The sequence below is a fragment of the Vulpes vulpes genome, chromosome 5, assembly GCF_048418805.1.
Source record: "Vulpes vulpes isolate BD-2025 chromosome 5, VulVul3, whole genome shotgun sequence".
Lineage (NCBI taxonomy): Eukaryota > Metazoa > Chordata > Mammalia > Carnivora > Canidae > Vulpes > Vulpes vulpes.
The window spans coordinates 63,287,426-63,309,923 of record NC_132784.1 but is presented as its reverse complement, the minus strand read 5'-3'; the positions used below and the strand labels follow the sequence as shown (position 1 = coordinate 63,309,923).

Below are 22,498 nucleotides of genomic sequence, written 5' to 3'. Positions count from 1 at the left end.
TCACTTCCAGGCTACATTAATTCCATCTCCTCCATTTGTCCCTCCAGTTTAGAAGTGATGGGGAGTGTCCTGTCATTGCTAATCTCTGGGTTACCTCTCTATCCCCTGTTGGACTACTCAGCCCTGTCACTGGTGTCACCAATCCCCTGCATTAAATTCTTTGTTTTACCTACTTAGAGTAATTCCTATTGCCCCCATTAGACTCCAAGTAATACACTCAATACTATACTAAGGCACTTTGTCCTCACAAGCCTTCCTTCCTTTTTTTTTTTTCCCCCCAAGATTTTATTTATTCATGAGAGACACAGGCAGGGACATAGGCAGAAGGAGAAGCAGGCTCCCTCCGGGAAGCCTGATGTGGGACCGATCTCAGGACTCTGGGATCATGACCTGAGCCAAAGGCAGACACTCAAGCACTGAGCCACCCTGGTGCCTCTGTCCTCATAAGTCTTATGTAGTAGACTGTATTGTTCCCATTTAACAGAGCAGGAAGTTGAAGCTTAAAGGGTAAATTACTTGCCCAAGGTAAAACAGCAAGAATCCTTTTTCATCAAATCTAAAATGAGTGTTTTCTCTACATTTTAACATCCTTAGTATGGACATGCTTTCTATAATGGACATCACTGTGAAGTTTTAGGAATATCAAGACAAAAAAAAAAAAAGGAATATCAAGACAGTTTAAGATCGCTCTTTTTTTTTTTAAGATCATGCTTTTGATATTCATACGGTGATGTTACCAGCAGAAATAAATCATGCTCAGAATGCGACATAGGCAAGGCCACTTGGTGACCACAAAGATGACTCTGAGCGATTGCTGCTCCTTTACCATAGATCACTCCAGCTCTGCTTGCATCCTCCTGTATCCTAGATGAACGTTTTAAAGATACCCAGTTTCTAAGTTGTCCCTGCTTTTTGACAGCGTTCAATCCAGAACTGGTCCCTCACTTCCTTAATTCCTCCACAGAACCTTGGAGTGCAAGCCTGAATTTAGAGACTCACATGACGGCTTCCCTAGGGTACCTTTACCTTTATAGCAGCAAGTTAAATAAACCTCACTTTCTTTTACAGCAGCTGTGTTCCTGGTGGTCTTTGGTCAGAGGGTTTTGACAATGTTAGCCAATTTATTTTGTATACACTTTCATTTTTGTGTATATGAAGAGTGATATACATGAATAGACATTTTTTTTCAAAGAAGACATTCAGATGGCCATCCAAAACATGAAAAGACACTCAACATCACTCATCATTAGGGAAATACAAATCAAAACCATGATGAAATAGCACCTCACACCTGTCAGAATGGCTAAAATTAACAACACAGGAAACAACAGATGTTGGTGAGGATTTGGTAAAAGGGGAACCCTTTTGCACTATTGGTAGGAATATAAAATGGTGCAGCCACTCTGGAAAATAGTATGGAAACCTAAAAAAAAAAAAAAAAAAACTGCTCTCAATCCCAGAATTGCACTACTAGATATTTACCTGAAGGATATAAAAATACTGATTTGAAGGGGGGCATATGCACCTTAATGTTTATAGCATTATAAACAATAGCCAAATTATGGAAAGAGCCCAAATGTCTGTTGACTGATGAAGAAGTTGTGTATACACACACACACACACACACACACACACACACACACTGGAATATTACTCAGCCATCAAAAAGAATGAAATCTTGCTATTTGCAACAACATGGATGGAGCTAGAGGGTATTATACTAAACAAAATAAGTCAGTCAAAGACAAATACCATATTTCACTCATATGTGGAATTTAAGAAACAAAACAGATGAACATAGGGAAGGGAGAAACAGAGAGAAGCAAACCATAAAAGACTCTTTTTTTTTTTTAAAGATTTATTTATTTATTTATTTATGATAGACATAGAGAGAGAGAGAGAGAGGGGCAGAGACAGGAGGAGGGAGAAGCAGGCTCCATGCCGGGAGCCCGACATGGGACTTGATCCCGGGACTCCAGGATACCACCCCGGGGCCAAAGGCAGGCGCCAAACCGCTGAGCCACCCAGGGATCCCCCCCATAAAAGACTCTTAACGATAGAGAACAACCTGAGAGTTGATGGAGGGAAGTCGGGGGGAGGGACTAAATGGGTGAAGGGCATTAAGAGAACACTTGTGATGAGCACTGGGTGTTGTATGTAAGTGGTGAATCACTAAATTCTACCGTGAAATCAATATTCCACTATATGCTAACTAGAATTTAATAAAATTTTGAAAAAAATTTTAATAAAAATGCAATCTTTGAACTGGAGAAAAAAATGATATAATAAAAGTCTATGGGCAGCCCTGGTTGCTCAGTGGTTTAGCACCGCCTTCAGCTCAGGGTGGGATCCTGGAGATCCAGGATCTAGTTTCGGGTCAGGCTCCCAGCATGGAGCCTGCTTCTCCTTCTGCCTGTGTCTCTGCCTCTCTCTCTCTCTCTCTTTCTCTGTTCTCTCATGAATAAATAAATAAAATCTTTTCTTTAAAAAAAAAAAAACAAATTCTGACAGTTTCTTATCTCTTCGCGTTATATTTTATAGTTAAGTTAAAGTTCTATTCCAGACTTGGTGACATTTTAACATAGACTTTTATTTTTTTTTTAAGATTTTTTTATTCATGAGAGACACACAGAGAGAGAGAGAGAGAGAGAGAGGCAGAGACACAGGCAGAGGGAGAAGCAGGCTCCTCGCAGGGAGCCCAACATGGGACTCAACCCAGGGACCCCAGGATCACGCCCTGGGCTGAAGGCGGCACTAAACCGCTGAACCACCAGGGCTGCCCTGTGTGTGTGTGTGTGTGTGTTTGTTTGTTTGTTTGTTTGTTTTAAGTAGCCTCCACACTCAACATGGGACTTGAATTCATGACCTTGAGATCAAGAGTCACAGGCTCTCCACGAGTCAGGCAGGTGCCCCTTGACAGTATTGTCTCTTAAGGTTACATAAAATAATGACCTCTCTTGCAATCCGTGATGTCTCAGATATAATGAAATACGGTTAGTTGCAAAAGTAGGACTCCGCCTTCGCTCTGCCTGTCCCCTGTCCTTGCTCTTTCCATTACATTTCTGCTCTGCTTCTCAGCGAACTTGTTAAATGAACGAAAGGATAGATATTATTAGCTCCAATATATACACGAAGAAATCCAATCTGAGAGAAATCAGTCTTCTGAAATTTAACAACTTGCAAGTCACGGAGCAATTCTGTCCCGCTGCAAAACTGGGGCTCTTTCCCACCACACTTACTGCTGGGCCCGCCCTGCCCTCCCTGCACCAGGTAGCAGGGCGGGGCAGGGGTGGGGGTGGAGAGGAGCTCTAGACCGTTGTAGGGGGAGTTCCCATCAACTGGCTATATAGTCAGGGCCTTGCTAAAGGAAGTGGAATTTTTAAAAAAAAAATTTAAAAAAAGATTTTATTTATTTATGAGAGGCACAGAGAGAGAGAGAGGCAGAGACACAGGCAGAGGGAGAAGCAGGCTCCATGCAGGGAGCCCAATGTGGGACTCGATTCCGGGTCCCCAGAATCATGCCCTGAGCTGAAAGCGGTGCTAAACTGCTGAGCCACCCGGGGTTGCCCAGGGAACGTATTTCCTAGACGAGTACATCTGTAACTCATCTTTTGACTTTGTGAATTTGGCTTTGGAGTATGAGATTCCGAAAACAGGACGGACAGCCTGGAGATGAGAGAGATGGGAATGGATTGCCTGTTCCAGCAATCAGCTGCTCGGGGCCACTCTCCGTAATGTCCCCTGGGCTGGAGGCCCACGTTGGGATGAAGCATTTCCTCTTGGTACAGCTTTTACTACTGGTGGCATTCTAGGGCCCCAATAATGACACGTGGACAGAGAGTGAAATGCTGCAGGAAATAAAGCTGTATGAAGCTCTAAATGTGGAGAGGGCTGTTGAGGGCTGAGTGAGAGGGTGGATGTGTGGCTTCACTTTAACTTACTTGGCATTTTGTAATGATCTTCAGCTAAAGTCATGATAAATATCTGTCCATGCTCTTTGGCTCAGTAATCCTATTGCCAACAGGGTGCTTGTGTGGCTCAGTCAGTTAAGTGTCTGACTCTTGATCTCAGCTCAGGCGGTGATCTCAGGGTGGTGAGTTCAAGCCCCGCATTGGACTCTGTGGAGCCTGCTTTAAAAAAAAATAGTGGGGGGAGATCCCTATGTGGCTCAGCGGTTTAGCGCCTGCCTTTGGCCCAGGACGTGATCCTGGAGTCCCAGGATCGAGTCCCACGTCGGGCTCCCGGCATGGAGCCTGCTTCTCCTTCCTCCTGTGTCTCTGCCTCTCTCTCTCTTTTTCTATGTCTATCATAAGTGAGTAAATAAATAAATCTTAAAAAAAAATAGTGGGGATCCCTGGGTGGCTCAGCGGTTTAGTGCCTGCCTTCTGCCCAGAGCATCCTGGAGTCTGGGAATCGAGTCCCATGTTGGGCTTCCTGCATGGAGCCTGCTTCTCCCTCTGCCTGTGTCTCTGCTTCTCTCTCTCTCTGTGCGTCTCTCATGAATAAATAAATAAAATCTCTTTTTTTTAAGTGTTAACCTGAAGTCGTCTAAAATAAGAAAAATAATGACCTGACACAGATATCATAGCAGTCTGCCACTTGAACTACTCATTCCCTAAAACTTAGTATACTCTCACTCCTAGGTGCTAGGTGAAATGTTACTTAGTTCTTGCATGTCGTCAGAGGTCCCCTTCTCTTGGCTCTTGAATCAGCTGGTCCAGCTCTCTATGAAACTAGGCACAGCATGCTATGATGATCTGTTTGCTTGTCCCAGTCCCTTGTGGTTTCTGGGTTCCTAGAGGGCGGGTTATTTTTCTGTCCATCTTCTAGTTCCAGCATTGGCCCAGGATCTCGGGCATTAGCACCAGCTTGGGGCCTGCACGTCAGGCCTCTCATTGTAAAAATGTCAACCCAAAGTAGCTCAGACAAAGTGGGAGATTTGTTGGCTTGTGGGTTTCAAGGAAGTGCTAGATGCCCCATCATGGGAAGGGCAGCGACACAGGTAAGCTTTGGGAATGATGGGACCCAGCACGTGAATGCCACTGGGACATTCTTTTCATCTCTGGTCTCTGCCTCTTTCTGGATATAAGACTTATTTTCTCCATGTCGATGGACTTTTCCCACATGGCAGGTGATGTGGCTGCTCTTTCCATAGACTAGCTTCTAGCTCTGTACATTTCAAGCCTCATTTCTCCTCCACTGCCAGGATGTGCTTCCTGCCCTGGGCTCTGCACCACACACTCACATCACCAAGTGACTTCTGGCCCTGCACTTTGATGCCAGAAAATGAGCTGAATCAGCTTAGTGGGCAACAGGAGAATCTCTGGAAGCCATTTCTATTGAGGGCCAGTATTAATCACTGTCTAGGGAAGTGGCTACACACTGTAAATCTAGGGCAGTAAACTGCTCTTACTGGCTTGCTAAACTACTACTGAATTCAACAGTCAGAAAATGCCAACCACTGGCCCACCTCTGCTCTGTATGACGGGAAGAATGGTGGAAAGGAAGGCAGAAGTGAAAAGCAAACAAAACCCTCAGCCAATCAATACCATAAGAATTTCTGGGTTGAGGGATCCCTGGGTGGCGCAGCGGTTTGGCGCGTTCCTTTGGCCCAGGGCGCGATCCTGGAGACCCGAGATCGAATCCCACGTCGGGCTCCCGGTGCATGGAGCCTGTTTCTCCTCCTTCTGCCTGTGTCTCTGCCTCTCTCTCTCTCTGTGACTATCATAAATAAAATAAAATTCTTAAAAAAAAAAAAAAGAATTTCTGGGTTGAATGAATATAACAGTAAAATACTAGAAATAACCACAATGTCTAACAACAGGAACTGACTGACAAATGATGGTGTGTTAGCACCAAAAAGAATATCTAGATTGTGGGATGCCTAGGTGGCTCAGGGGTTGAGCATCTGCCTTTGGCTCAGGGTGTGATCCCGGAGTCCTGGGATCAAGTCCCACATCAGGATCCCTGTGAGGAGTCTGCTTTCCCCTCTATGTCTCTGCTTCTCTCTGTGTCTCTCATGAATGAATAAATAAAATCTTAAAAAAAATATCCAGATTGTAACAACATGGAAAAGCATTTATGAGATAATGTGAAGTGTGCAAACCCACAAACACGTACGCCAGAATTATGTGGAAACAAAAAACTGAAGAATATTGATGAAGATCAAAAGTAAATAGGAGGGATGCCTGGGTGGCTCAGGGGTTTAGCGTCTGCCTTCCACCCAGAGCATGATCCTGGAGTCCCGGGATCAAGTCCCACATTGGGCTCTCTGCCTGTGGCTCTGCCTCTCTTTCTCTCTGTGTCTCTCATGAATAAATAAATAAAATCCTAAAAAAAAAAAAAAAAAAAAAAAAAGTAAACAGGAGAAGTGGAAATGAATGTGTAATGATAATGGAATTATTGATGAAAAATGTTTATAAACACACACAAAATGTAGTAAGTACCATAGGATTCATACGAACACTAGAAATAATGATCTAGGGTGTCTGGATCAGTCGACTAAGTGCCCAACTTTTCATTTCAGCTCAGGTCATGATCTCATGATCTCAGGGTTGTGGGATCGAGCCCCATGTTGGTCTCTGTCCTAATCGTGGAGCCTGCTTAAGATTTTCTCTCTTCCTGTCCCTCTGCCTCTCCCCACTCTTGGTTGCTCTCTCTCAAAATAATAATGCTGCTGCTGCTGATCTATGTTTTTACATAGAAAGATATTATTTTCTTTAAAAGATTATTTATTGGACAGCCTGGGTGGCTCAGAGGTTTGGCGTCTGCTTTCAGCCCGGGGTGTGATCCTGGAGACCCGGGATCAAGTCCCGCGTCGGGATCCCTGCATGGAGCCTGCTTCTCCCTCTGCCTGTGTCTCTGCCCCTCTCTCTCTCTCTGTGTCTCTCATGAATAAATAAATAAAATCTTAAAAAAATAAAAAAATTAAAAGATTATTTATTTACTTATTTGACAGAGAGAGAGAGAGCACATGTAGCGGGAAGGGCAGGGGGAGAGGGAGAAGTGGGCTCCCCGCTGTGCAGAGAGCCTGATGTGGGCTCCATCCCAGGACCTTGGGATCATAACCTGAGCCAAAGGCAGATGCTTCACTGACTGAGCTACCCAGGCACCCCTGTAGAAAGATATTCTTGAAATTTTAACTGACAAGAGAGATTACAAAACAGTATGTATATCGTGATTCTGATTATGTTAAAAATAGCTTCAGTGTGATTATATACATATATGTGTAAGAAATTCTATAAGAATGAACATGAAACTATAACATTGGCTAACCCTGAATGGTGGGATTCTGGCTGAGTTTTACATTTGAAAATTTTCTGTATTACCTGATATTTTTACTTTTATAATCATAATTTTAAGTATAGTAATTTCTATCAAAGAAAAAAGAGCTTGATACAGCAGATATTAGACAAATGTGTCATAAGGTAGGAATGGCAAGTATTTGGCCCAGTAGCAGTGGTCAGTTGGCTTGCTTTCAGCTATTCCACTCCCCCTGTACTGAGATTACACACCCAGCCCTGTTACCTTGAGAATTCTCAGTGCCTCTTACTAGGGAGTGAATACTTTCTCATTCCACTGACTTTGGGCTTGACAGTGTGACTTGCTTTGGCCAGTAGAGTGTGAGCAGACGTGAAGTAAACTATATCCTAGCTGAGGCGTTATGGATATTTGCATGGTGGGGCTGGCCTCTTCTGTTGTGCTATCAGCACGAGAAGAACGTGCCCTGGGGAATGCTGATCCTTTAGCTTGGGTTCTTGAATGGGAGACACCCAAGTCCACCTGAGCCCTGCTACAAGAGGCACAGTTTATCCATGAATCTGTGAGCAAGAAATAAACGTTTGTTTTTGTACACAGCATTGCCACAACAAGCTTATACTCTAGGCCCTGCGTCCTCTCCTCAAGCTCCTTGTTATTATTTTTTTTAATGTTATATGGCTGTGGGTAGTGTGAGGGGGACCAACCCTCTAGGTTTGCCCAAGTGACAGAGGGGTTTCCTGGGACACAGGACTTCCAGGGTTTTATTTATTTCTTTGAGTCATTTATTTATTTATTTAATTTAAAATTTATTTATTTGAGAGAGAGAGAGAGAGAGAGAGAGAGAGAGAATGAGCATGCGCAGGTGGAGAGGCAGAGGGAGAGAGAAAGGGAGAAGCAGACTGTCTGCTGGGCAGGGAGCCTCATGCAGGGATTGATCCCAGGGTATATGAACTGAGCTGAAGGCAGACACTTAACTAACCGAGCCATCCAAGAGCCCCATATTTATTTATTTTTTTTGAGAGTGCGTGCATGAACAGGGGGAGGGGCAGAGGGAGAGGGAGACAAGTAGACTCCTTGCTGAGTGGGGATCCCAACCTGGGTGATCCCAGGGATCATGACCTGAGCCAAAACCAAGGCGTCCCTCAATTAAGCTATTTTTAATAATCTGAAAGTCAGGCAGCCCCGGTGGCTCAGTGGTTTATTTATTTTTTTTTAATTTCTATTTATTTATGATAGTCACAGAGAGAGAGAGAGAGAGGCAGAGACACAGGCAGAGGGAGAAGCAGGCTCCATGCACCGGGAGCCTGACATGGGATTCGATCCCGGGTCTCCAGGATCAGCCCTGGGCCAAAGGCAGGCGCCAAACCGCTGCGCCACCCAGGGATCCCAGGCTCAGTGGTTTAGCGCTACATTCAGCCAGGGCATGATCTTGGAGACCTGGGATCGAGTCCCACGTTGGGCTCCCTGCATGGAGCCTGCTTCTCCCTCTGCCTGTGTCTCTGCCTCTCTCACTCTCTCTCTGTGTCTCTCATGAATAAATAAATAAAATCTTAAAAAAAAATAATCTGAAAGTATCAGGAGTCTCTCTCCCTCTACCCCTTCCCATAAATAAATAAAGCAAGCAAGCAAGCTTTATTGAGATATGATTTACATTCCATAGCATTCAGTCATCTAAAGTATACAATTCAATTTGCAAACAACATCACTACAGTGTGATTTTTAGAACATTTTCGTTCCTCCTAAAAGAAACCCCATACCAAGGGTGCCGGGTGGCTCAGTGGTTGAGCATCTCTGCCTTCGGGCTCCCTGCTCAGTGGGGAGCCTGTGTCTACCTCTCCCTTTGCCTGCTGCTCCCCCACTTGTGCTGTCTGGCAAATAAATAAATAAAGTCTTAAAAAAAAAAAAAAGAAACTCCATACCCATTAGTGGTCACTACTCATTGTCCCCACCACCACTCCCATCCCATAGCAACCGCTCACTCATCTACTTTCTATCTCTATACATTTGCATATTCTGGGCATTTCATATAAATGGAATCATACAGTACGGCCTTTTGTGATTGGCTTTTATTTATTTTTAAATATTCTATTTGTTTATTCATGAGAGAGACAGAGAGAGAGAGGCAGAGACACAGGCAGAGGGAGAAGCAGACTCCCTGCTGGGAACCCAGTGTGAGACCTGATCCCAGGACCCCAGGATCACACCCTGAGCCAAAGGCAGATGCTCACCCACTGAGCCACCCAGGTGTCCCTGTGATTGGCTTTTAATTAGCATAATGCTTCCCAAATACACTCTTGTAACATGTAACAGTACTTCATTTCTTTTTATTGCTGGATAATAGTCAACTACATAGACACCACATTTTACTTATGCATTCATCAGTGATGGACATTTGAGTCGTTTCCATCTTTTGGTTATTGTGAATAGCTCTCCTATGTATGTTCATCTGTTTGGACATTTGTTTGGACATCTATTTTCAATTCTTTGGGTAATATGCTAGTTCTATGTTCAACTTTTTGAGAAATTGCCAAAATGTTTTTCCACAGTGGCTGCACCCTGCATTCCCACTGGCAATGTAGGAAGGATCCAACTTCTCCACAACCTTGCCCACACTTGTTATTGTCCATTGTTTCTATAACAGCCATCCTCCTAGATACTCAGTGGTATATCAGTCACAGTGGTTTGATTTCCATTGGCCCAATGACTAATAATGTTACACATCTGTTTTGGTAAACTCTTCCTGCCTGATGGGGCTCAAACAGCATTTCAAGATCAAGAGTTGCATGCTGTACTGACAGACCAACCAGGTGTCCCAACATCTTTTCATGTTTATAGATCTTCTTTGGATAAACGTCTGTTCAAATCCTTGCTCATTTTAATTTTTATTTCTATTTGTTTACTTTTTTAAGTAGGCTCCATACCCAGAGTGGAGCCCAATGCAGGGCTTGAACTCACAACCTAAGATCAAGCCCTGAGCCAAGATCAAGAGTTGGACGTCTAGGGCAGCCCGGGTGGTTCAGTGGTTTAGTGCTGCCTTCAGCCCAGGTCCTGATCCTGGAGACCCAGGATCAAGTCCCACGTCAGGCTCCCTTCATGGAGCCTGCTTCTTCCTCTGCCTGTGTCTCTGCCCCCCCCTTCTCTGTGTCTCTTGTGAATAAATAAATAAAATATTTTAAAAAAAAGAGAGAGAGTTGGATGTCTAACTGACTGAACCACCAAGGTGTCCCTTGGATCTTTTTTTTTTTTTAAGATTTTATTTATTTATTCCCGACACACACACACACACACAGACAGACACACACAGACGCACAGACACAGGCAGAGGGAGAAGCAGGCTCCATGCAGGGAGCCCAATGCAGGACTCGATCCTGGATCCTGGGATCACGCCCTGAGTGGAAGGCAGATGCTCAGCTGCTGAGGCACCCAGGCGTCCTCCCTTTTCCTTTATTAATGTTATTGTTTGGAGCACAAATGTTTTTAATGTTGATGTAAGCCAATTTGCTTATTTTCCCCACGGTCAGTTGTGCTTTTGGTGTTTGTTTACCTACTTCCTTGATCAGGGCAGACATCTCTAAGCAGTTTTGGTTTTCTTTCTCACTGAACTTGGACACCACCTACCCTGAAATTTTCCTCGACACTGTGCTGTAGGCATTGATTGCCGTGGTAAAAATCCTAAGCTCTGGAGGCAACCTGTGTGAGTAGAGATCCCCACTAGTACTACCACTTGCCGATGGCATTTCTCAGTGACTTCAGGGTCACTTGCTGAGTGAGCCGAATTCTAGGTATAGGTGAGAGAAATCAAGAATGGGAATAAGTGAGGAAGATAATGATTATAGATTATTCTGTGAAGGGGATCCCTGGGTGGCTCAGCAGTTTGGCGCCTGCCTTTGGCCCAGGGCGCATTCCTGGAGTCCCGGGATCGAGTCACGTCGGGCTCCCAGCATGGAGCCTGCTTCTCCCTCCTCCTGTGTCTCTGCCTCTCTCTCTCTCTATGTCTATCATAAATAAATAAATAAATCTTTAAAAAAAAAAAAAGATTATTCTGTGAATCCTCTTGTAATGGATTGGACTTAATGCAGTGGACCTGAGAGTTCCTAAAGCAGACTTTCCAGGAGTTCTCTCGTGCATGACTTCCTTTTTTTTTTTTTTTTTAATGATAGTCACACAGAGAGAAGAGAGAGGCAGAGACACAGGCAGAGGGAGAAGCAGGCTCCATGCACCGGGAGCCCGACGCGGGACTCGATCCCGGGTCTCCAGGATCATGCCCTGGGCCAAAGGCAGGCGCCAAACCACTGCGCCACCCAGGGATCCCTCGTGCATGACTTCCAATCCTCTCGGCCATGCCTCTTTTTCAGGTTCTATGGGGACTTTGTCAACTTTGTGTAGGTGCAACCTGATTGCACCTTTCCCACACTGTGTACCTTTCACACCTTGTATCTTCCACTTTTTGCTCTGGGGTTTCTCCAACACCTCAGCACGACACTTGTGGGAACCCACTCAGCATGAACACATGTGCATCCTAAAAGTGAGTGGTCTATGGAACCATCACAGACCAATAGGGACCAGGGCTAATGAATTAATAAATGTGTTTGCCCAAAGGATACCAAGAGACAAGGTGAAGGATACTGAACAGGTATACTCAGCTTCCACTCATTCTGCAAAATCAGGATCTACAGAAGGATTCCAGGAATCTGTATTTGTAACAGGGCCTATAGGTGATTCCTATGCATACTAAAAAATTTGCAAAACACTGAGTCAGACCATTTTCAGAAGGAATTTACATTATCAAAGGAGCAATGATTATAATTCTGGCTCACTTGCACATTCCTTGTGTCACACAAAAGCACTATATGACTTGAGACTTCTTTCCATCTGCATCTTTATGGCTGCCTCTCTTCTGACTGCTTTCTGGTCCTCAGATTCACCCTGCATGTGTATGTGAACTCCCTTCTCAGTCTCTAAGTAAGACAACTCTCTTCCTAAAGAAGACTCCACCCCTTTCACAGGAGGAGATTTTGCTTCTGTTCCTTCCTGCATCCTGTTGTTCAGAGCAGGTCCTGGGCTTCAGCTAGAAAGTCCCTGGTGTTCACTTCCTGCCAGGCCAGCAAGCTCTGGGTGCTGAATGGTCTCTAGCACCCAAAGCAACGATAAGTGTGGTGAACCCACGCAGCTAAAAGAATCAATGTTACAGAGCCTGGTGGTTCCCTTATGAGGTAAGTTTCTGGAAGCAATAAGTATAGATATGTATCTAAATAGACACCCGACACCCTCCTGTCCATTTGCATGGCTCTCAACTTATGTTTTCAGATAATATTCCTTCCTGAACTGCCTGGGTCTTGGGAGTGTTATAAATCCATACATAGTTTTTTTTTTTTTTAATTTTATTTATTTATGATAGGCACACAGTGAGAGAGAGAGAAGCAGAGACACAGGCAGAGGGAGAAGCAGGTTCCATGCACCCGGAGCCCGACGTGGGATTCAATCCCGGGTCTCCAGGATCGCGCCCTGGGCCAAAGGCAGGCGCTAAACCGCTGCGCCACCCAGGGATCCCTCCATACATAGTTTTAATGGACGCTTGGTTTAGTACCCAGGGGGTGGTATTGACACTCATTAAAGTCTTTTGATTTAGAGTCTACCTTTTTTTTTTTTTTTTTTAATATTTTGTCCATTTCTTTGGCAGAAGAAAGAGAGAAAACACAAGCAGGGGGATTAGCAGAGGGAGAGGAAGAAACAGGCTCAATCCCTGGACCCTGAGATCATGACCTGAGCCCAAGGTAGATGCTTAACCCACTGAGCCACCCAGGTGCCCCTAGAGTCTATTTCTTTCTTTTTTTAAAAGATTTTATTTATTTATTCATGAGAGACACAGAAAGAGACACAGGCACAGGCAGAGGGAGAAGCAGGCTCCATGCAGGGAACCCGACATGGAACTGGATCCCAGGTCTCCAGGTTCACACCCTGGGCTAAACGGCGCCAAACTGCTGAGCCACCGGGGCTGCCCCCTAGAGTCTATTTCTGATAAAGTTGATGGGATTCGGGATTTGAGGGCCAATATAACTGAATGGATCTGCCTTTGGCCTGGGGCAGAGGGATGGGCTCTGCATTGTCTATAACAGGAACCATGTTTTTCCCCTGCTTAAAACCCCTCCATGGTTCCCAGTTACTCCAGATAAAGTCCAGACTTGTCAGCCTCACATTCCAGTCTTATATCACCTGGCCCCTGCTTGTTTCCTGTACAACTTAGGACTCTTCAATTGCAGGGTGCCTGGGTGGCTCAGTGGTTGAGCATCTGCCTTCAGCTCAGGTCATGATCCCGGGTTCCTGGGATCGAGTCCCACATCGGGCTCCCTGCATGGAGCCTGCTTCTCCCTCTTCCTATGTCTCTGCCTCTCTCTGTGTGTCTCTTATGAATAAATAAATAAAATCTTAAAAAAAAAAAAAAAAGGACTCTTCAGTTCCAGACGATAGAAATCAAATGCCAACAAGGTCAAGTGAAAAAGAGAAAGCTCCAGTCCATGTATCAGCAAAGACCTGAACTACTCTGACGTCAGACACTGCTGGGTTCAGGAATGTCATTTCTCTCCATCTCTAGGCTCAGTCTTCTACATTGGGTTTGTTTTCAGGCAAAATCCACCATGTGGTGGCTAAAATGAACACCAGAGCTGAAGTGGAGAACAAAGGCAAAGAAACCCCCAAAAACTAAAACTAAACTTCCTTACAACTTACAGCCTATTAACAAGTACTTGAGACAGGCAGAGTGCTGGTCCTCAAGGACCTTAGCTTCCTAGGAGCACTTGGGTGGCTTAGTCAGTTAAGCTTTTAACTCTTTTTTTTTTTTTTTTTAAGATTTATTTTTATTTATTTATGATAGACAGAGAGAGAGAGAGAGAGAGAGAGAGAGAGAGAGAGAGAGGGAGAGACAGGCAGAGGGAGAAGCAGGCTTCACACCAGGAGCCCGACGCGGGACTCGATCCCGGGTCTCCAGGATCATGCCCTGGGCCAAAGGCAGGCGCGAAACCGCTGAGCCACCCAGGGATCCCCAAGCTTTTAACTCTTGATCTCAGGGACTCTTGATCTCTGGGGCCTGAGTTCAGTCCGCACCTTGAGCTCCATGCTGGGATGGAGCCAACCGAAAAAAAAAAAGGAGTTTAGCTTCCTCAATGTTAATACTTTGCTAGAGGCAAAAGGCAACCTTAGCTTGACATTAGCCCCACCTCTAGGATCCTTTAAAAAAATCCCTTTGGAAACTTCATCTCTACCACCTCCCCACCCCAAGACACATGTTAGCAATCATCCTCTAAACATATGGCCACTGATCTACATTCGAAGAGTGTCATGACTAAGGTTTTACTAGACAGTAGTAAATGACCTTTTCCTAACAACAGCTAGCCCCTCAATGTCCTAGAAACCTTGAAACCTTGCTTCTAAATTCTTTAGAGACTTACACTACCCCTAACCTCCTCCCAACTTGTGAGTATATAATCACTCACCCTTCATAACCCCAGTGCAGCTCTTCCTGCCCACAGGTCCTGTCCCTGTGTTTTAATTAAAACCACCCTTTTTGCCCCAAAGACGTCTCAAGAATTCTTCCATGATCATTTGCCCCTGGACCCCAACATTTCACATCAATAGCCACCGCAGGTTTACAATCTGGTACTTTTGTAAGCTCAACAGAGAGTAAATGCATCTTGTCTAAGAAATTCCAGAAAAGTTCAGAGGTTACCTCTTATTAGTGAGACTAGGTCATATGCCCACCCTTGAACCATCGCTGTGACTCTTGTTGTCTCTTCCTGATGCGTGGGGAGGTGGAGGTAGGATCATCCCATTTGAGCTACTTTTTTGAGAGTGATGTGTGGGAGTTTCCAAAGTACTTTTGGTTTGTTGTTACTGTAGAAGAAGAATGTGGCATACTCCACCACCTGCCTACCAGGTGGCTCAGTGGTTGAGCCATCCAGGTGCCCCATATTTGCTTTTTTTTTTTTTTTTTTTTTTTTTAAGTAGGCTCTGCACCCAGAGCAGAGTCCAACACAGGGCTTGACCTTACGACCCTGAGATCAAGACATGAACTGAGATCAAGAGCTGGACGCTAAACTGACTGAGCCACACAGGTGCCCATGAGGAATTTATTTTTTAGTAATCTCTGCACCCGATGTGGAGCTTTAACTTGCAACCTTGAGATTGAGTTGCATGCTCTACCAATTGAGCTAGCCAGGTGCTCATGCCTATTTTTATTTTTTTAATTTTCATTTATTTTTTAAAGATTTTTATTTATTTATTCATGAGAGACAGCAAGAGAGAGAGAGAAGCAGAGACAGGCTGAGGGAGAAGCAGGCTCCTTGCAGGGAGCCTGATATGGGACTCAATCGACAATCCCAAGATCACATCCCAGCATCCCTCCATGCCTATTTTTAACTTTTATTTTCTTTTTGTGGTTGAGTCATAAGAATTCTTTACACTATGGACACAGACTCAATGAATTCATGATTTGCAAATATTTTCTCCTGTTCTATTGTCTTTCCACCCTCTTGAGAATGTGTTTTGAGTTTTTAAAATTTTTGATGAAGTCTAATTTGTCTATTTTCTTTTTTTTGCTCGTGCCTTTGGTGTCAGATCTAAGAAACCATTGCCAAATGGAAGGCTATGATGATTACTTGTATGTTTTATTTCAAGAGTTTTACAGTTTTAGCTATTTATTATATATTTACACATAGTTTTAGCTTATATTTAGGTAATTGATCCATTTTGAGTTAATTTGTGCATACGGTGTGAGGAAAGGTCCAACTTCACTATTCTGCATGTGGAAATCCAGTTGTCCCAGCACCATTTGTTGAAGAGACTATTCTCTCCCCATTGAATGCTCTTGGCACCCTTGTCAAAAACCCACTGACCTAGGGATCCCTGGGTGGTGCAGTGGTTTAGTGCCTGCCTTTGGCCCAGGGCGCGATCCTGGAGACCCGGGATCGAATCCCACGTCGGGCTCCCGGTGCATGGAGCCTGCTTCTCCCTCTGCCTATGTCTCTGCCTCTCTCTCTCTCTCTCTCTCTCTCTCTCTCTCTGTGTGTGACTATCATAAATAAATAAAAGATTTAAGAAAAAACCCCACTGGCCTGGATATATAGGTTTCCTTCTGGACCTTCAATTATATTCCATTGATCCATCCGTCTTTCTATATGCCAAAACCATACTGTTTTGATTACTTAAATTTTACAGTAAGTTTTAAGATTGGAAAAGTATGAGTTCTATAACTTTATTCTTTTTCAATATTGTCTTGGCTATTTGGAGCCCCTTGAGATCCCACATGAATTTTAGAATGTGTGTAAGTATCTGTAGTTAGACTCCTGAGTTGAGTGTGACCCATTCCTCTTCTCTTCTGCTGCAGTTTACAGTAGGTATGACCGCAGGTGTCCTAGGAGTGGCCTGGCTGCTGCATCCCTCACCAGGACCCAGAAGGAAGTGGGGAAAACAATAAAACCAAGGAATTATCCTGATAGCAACCATTTAGTGTGGAGAAATCTTGCTTAGCCAGCTGGTGTAGAATTCAGTTTATTGATTTCACTCTGTTTTGTGATCACTTAGGCTTATTTTAAGGGAGCTATATAAAAGTACAGGAAGTCTTTATTTGGAGAAACACAGTGTAATGTGGATTCTACATTAGTTGGATTCTATTATGAACTGAATGTGTCCTCCTCAGAAATTCATGTTGAAGCCCTAACTCCCAACGTGATGGGACTTGGAGGTGATGCCTTTAAGAGGTAATTAGGATTAGATGAGGTCGTGAGGATGGGACTCCCACTATGAGACAGTGTCTTATAAGAAGAATAAGACAGGGGATCTCTGGGTGGCGCAGCGGTTTAGCGCCTGCCTTTGGCCCAGGGCGTGATCCTGGAGACCTGGGATCAAATCCCACGTCGGGCTCCCAGTACCTGGGATCAAATCCCACGTCGGGCTCCCAGTGCATGGGGCCTGCTTCTCCCTCTGCCTCTCTCTCTCTCTCTCTCTATCATAAATAAATAAATAAATAAAAATTTAAAAAAAAGAAGAATAAGACAAAAGTTCTCTTCCTGCTCCCCCTCATGCAAAAACACAGTGGGAAGGCAGCAAACCAGGAAGAGGGTCTTCACCAGAAACTACATCATCTGGCATCTTGCTTTTGGACTTCTAGTCTCTAGAACAGTGAGAAAATAAATTTCTGTTGTTTAAGGCACCCAGTCTGTGGCATTTTGTTATGGCAACCCCTGATGACTAGGACACTCCTTATTTCCAGGGGAATGATTCTAATATTTCTCCTTTAACTTAATTTTTAAAAATGAGGTTAAACTTACATATAATGAAGTGTACAAATATTCATTGTATATCTTCATAAATTTATATATATATACATACATGTGTATATATATATATATATATATATAAAAGCACTTGTGTAAACAAGTCAAGACCTAGAACATTTCAAATACTCTAGAAAGTGCCATCATGTACCCTCCCAGTCAATAGCCATTATTCTTAAAAAATTTTTTTTTTATTAGGGACACCTGGGTGGCTCAGTGGTTGAACATCTGCCTTTGGCTCGGAGCGTGATCCCGGAATCTAAGATCGAGTCCTGCATCGGGCTCCTTGCATGAAGTCTGCTTCTCCCTCTGCCTATGTCTCTGCTCTCTCTGTCTCTCATGAATAAATAAATAAAATCTTAACGTTTTTTTAAAATTTAAATTCTATTTTGTTAGCATGGAGTGTATTATTAGTTTCAGGGGTAAGATTTAGGGATTCATCAGTTGCATATAACACCCAGTGCTTGGGGCAACTGGTTGGCACAGTAGGTTAAGCATCTGCCTTCAGCTCAGGTCATGATCTCAGGGTCCTGGAGTCAAGCCCTGAGTTCTCATAGCTCCCTGCTCAGTGGGGGTCTGCTTCTCCCTCTCCCACTGCTCCTCCCTCCTGCTCATGCCTCCTCTCAAATAAATAAATAAATAAATAAATAAATAAATAAATAAATAACTGAAAAACAAAAAACAACACCCAGTGCTCATTACATCAAGTGCCCTCCTTAATGCCCATCCCCTTACTCATTTCCCCTCTAGTAACCCTCAGTTTATTCTCTGTCATGAAGTCTCTTATGGTTTGCCTCCCTCTGTTTTTTCTTTATTTTATATTTCCTTTCCTTCCCCTGTGTTCATCTGTTTTGTTTCTTAAATGCCACATATGAGTGAAATCATATAGTATTTGTCTTTCTCTGACTGACTTATTTCTCTTAGTATAATACCCTTTAGATCTATCTATGTCATTGCAAATGGCAAGATTTCATTCTTTTTTTAAAAAATTTCATTCTTTTTGATGATTGGGTAATATTCCATTATATATATATATTATTATTATTAATATTATTATTATATATATAATATTCCATTATATATATAATATCTTTATCCATTTATCAGTGGATGGACATCTGGGCTCTTTCCATATTTTGGCTATTGTGGACATTGCTGCTATAAACATTGGGGTGCATGTGCCCCTTTGAATCACTATTTTTGTATCCTTAGATAAATACCTAGTAGTGTAATTGCTGGGTAAGATAGTTCTATTTTTAATTTTTTGAGGGAATTCCGTACTATTTTCCACGATGGCTGCACCATTTTGAATTCCCACCAACAGTGTAAGAGGGTTCCCCTTTCTCCACATCCTCTCCAACATCTGTTGTTTCCTGAATTGTTAATTTTAGCCATTCTGACCAGTGTGAGGTGGAACATCACCTATTATTCTGGCCTCTATTCCACAGGTTATTTTTGTTTGTTTTTTTTTAATTTTTTTTTTTAATTTTTATTTATTTATGATAGTCACAGAGAGATAGAGAGAGAGGCAGAGACACAGGCAGAGGGAGAAGCAGGCTCCATGCACCGGGAGCCCGACGTGGGATTCGATCCCGGGTCTCCAGGATCGCGCCCTGGGCCAAAGGCAGGCGCCAAACCGCTGCGCCACCCAGGGATCCCTTTTTGTTTGTTTTTAAATGTAGTATCCGTAAAATAAGCAAAAAATTTAAAAAATAATAACTACTCTTTGCATCTGTTTAAAAAAAGATTGATTTATTTATTTTAGAGAGAGAGAGATAAAGAACAAGGGGCCAGGAGGAGGAGCAGAGGGAGAGGGAAGGAAATAGGGAGTGAAGCAGACTTCCTGCTGAGCACAGAGCCCTACACAGGGCTTGATCCCACCACCCTAGGATCATCACCTGAGCGGAAATCAAGAGTTAGATCCTCAACCGACTGAGCCACCCAGGCAACCTACATATGACTTTTTAAAATTCAATATATGTGTATAAAATTCTTCCCCATGTATGGACCAAAATTTCAGTAAGCCATGGATAACAAAATATGATTAATTCAATTCTGTGATCTGGGTCTTAAAAAAGAAAGGAAAAGAAAAATAAGATGTGTATGTATGTGTGTGTTTCTGAAATGAATAGTGTTTCTTCAGAGAACCTTAGATTTTATAATTTTATAACAAGATAATCCATGGGACATCTGAGTGGCTCAGCGGTTAGGCATTTGCCTTTGGCTCAGGGTCTGAGGGCCCAACCAGGAAGATGGGAGCATGAGAACCTTAAAAAAAAGGAGGTAAAATTCAGATAACAAGATAACCATTTTAAAGCAAACGATTTAGTGGCATTTTGTACATTTTACGATGTTGTGAGGTCATCAGCTCTGGCTCCAAAGCACTTTTATCACCATAGAAGGAAACCTACAGCCCTCTCCCCTCAGCCTCCCATGACCACTGATTCATCTTCTGTCCATGAATTTGCCTGCCCTGTACATTTCATATAAATGGAACCACACAATATGTGGCTTTTTCAGATCTGGCTTATTTGACTCACTATAATGTTTTTTTCTTTTTAAGGTTTTATTTATTGGGGGTCCTGGGTGGCTCAGTCTGTTAAGCGGCTGCCATTGGCTCAGGTCATGATCCCAGGATCCTGGGATCAAGCCCTGCATTGGCTCCCTGCTGGATAGGCAGCCTAATTCTCCCTCTCCAAGGCTTGTGCTCTCCTCTCTCACTCTCTCTCTCAAATAAGAGAGAGCACGAACAGGGAGGAGGGTCAGAGGGAGAAGCAGACTCCACACTGAGCAGGGAGACCAATGTGAGGCTCGATCCCAGGCCCCTGGGGTCATGACTTGACCCAAGGTAGATGCTTAACCCACTGAGCCACCCATGTGCCCCTCTGCTGTAATTCTTATTGTTTATTTTGTTCTCGTTTTATTATTATTTATATTTATTATTTCTTTTTTATTATTTTTATTTGATAAAAAATATACATTTGAATATGTTGTTACTATTATTACTTTGGACAAACTGTTATCTGATGAATCAATTAAGAATAAGAAAAATGAGGGGATCCCTGGGTGGCGCAGCAGTTTAGCGCCTGCCTTTGGCCCTGGGCATGATCCTGGAGACCTGGGATCAAGTCCCATGTCAGGCTCCTAGTGCACGGAGCCTGCTTCTCCCTCAGCCTGTGTCTACCTCTCTCTCTCTCTCTCTCTCTCTCTCTCTCTCTCTTTGTGACTATCATAAATAAATAAAAATTAAAAAAAAAGAATAAGAAAAATGGGCAGTGCATCTGGAAATCACGTGGACCTGTCTCTTGCTTCAACAGTGTTTGGATGGAATAGACCCAGGGATACCCCTTCTACCAGCCTCTGACCACCCTCCAGCCTTTTTTTTCTTTTTCTTTTTCTTTTTTTTTAAGATTTTATTTATTTATTCATGAGAGACAGAGAGAGAGAGGCAGGCAGAGACATAGGCAGAGGGACAAGCAGGATCCATACAGGGAGCCTGATGTGGGACTCCATCCGGGGACCATGCGATCACGCCCTGAGCTGAAGGCAGATGCTCAACCACTGAGCCACCCAGGTGTCCCCAGCCTTTTTTTTTTTTTTCCAATCACAACCTTTGGAGCCATCTTCTTGGCCACCCTCTGCCTCTACCAGCCAACACCTTATTTTGAGCTTAGCTCCTATTTGCAATCAACCATGAGCTCCCAGATTCATCAGAATTATTCCACCAAGGTGGAGGCTGTCATCAACCACCTGGTCAACATGCATCTGCGGGCCTCCTGCACCTGCCTGTCTTTAAGCTTCTATATTGACCATGACAATGTGGCTCTGGAAGGCATTGGCCACTTCTGCAAATTGGCTGAAGAGAAAAGCATGAGGGTGCTGAGCCTCTCTTAAAGATGAAAATCAGTACTATAGCTATGCTCTCTTCTGGGACATGCAGAAGCTGTCCTAAGATAAACCCCAGATGCCATGGGAGCCACCATGGTTCTGAGAAGAACCTGAATCAGGCCCTTTTGGATCTGCATTCCCTGGGTTCTGCCCACACAGATTCCCATCTCTGTGACTTCCTGGAGAACCACTCCTTAGATGAGGAGTTGAAACTCACCATGAAGCTGGTGACCATTTGACTCACATCTGCAGGCTGTTTGGTCTCCAGGTTGGGCTGGACCAGTATCCCTTTCAAAGGGTCACCCTCAAGCATGACTAGGAGCCTCTGAAACCCAGTATCCTTTGAAGGACCCCTATGGCATCCCCCTTGTGTTAGGGCTTGGGCCTGAGCCTCTTCCTGTAGCCACTAGGCAGCTTTTTAACTACCCTGGAGCCCTCTCACAAGTCATGGACTTTCATTGAGCCCACATGGGGCTCAATCCCCAGGACCCTGAGATCATGACCTGAGCTGAAATCAAGAGTCAGACGCTTAACTGACTGAGCCACCCAGGTGCCCCCAGACCAGGAATTTTTTTTAAGTTTTTTTTTTAAAGATTTTATTTATTCATGAAAGAGAGAGAGAGAGAGAGAGAGAGAGAATGAGGCAGGGACACAGACAGAGGGAGAAGCAGGCTCCATGCAGGGAGCCTGACATGGGACTCGATCCTGGGTCTCCAGGATCATGCCCTGGGCTGGAGGGGATGCTAAACTGCTGAGCCACCCGGTCTGCCCCCAGACCAGGAACTTAAAACAACTATGATTAAGATGCTAAAATTGTATCCATTAAGGGCTCTAATGGATAGAGCAGACAGCATAAAAGAACAGATGGGTGATCTAAGCAGAGAGATGGAAATCCTACAAAAGAACTGAAAGAAATGCCAGAGCTCAAAAACCCTGTAGCAGAAATGAAGAACACCTTTGGTAGGTTTATCAGTAACTTGACACAGCTGAGGAAAGAATCTCTGGGCTTCAGGACACATCAA

General features: G+C 43.9%; 1 pseudogene; it reads left to right on the top strand.

Annotated features, from left to right (window-relative positions):
• Positions 1-21,281: 21,281 nt before the first annotated feature.
• LOC112924048 (ferritin light chain pseudogene) lies at positions 21,282-21,795 on the top strand (annotated as a pseudogene).
• The last annotated feature ends 703 nt before the right edge of the window (positions 21,796-22,498 follow it).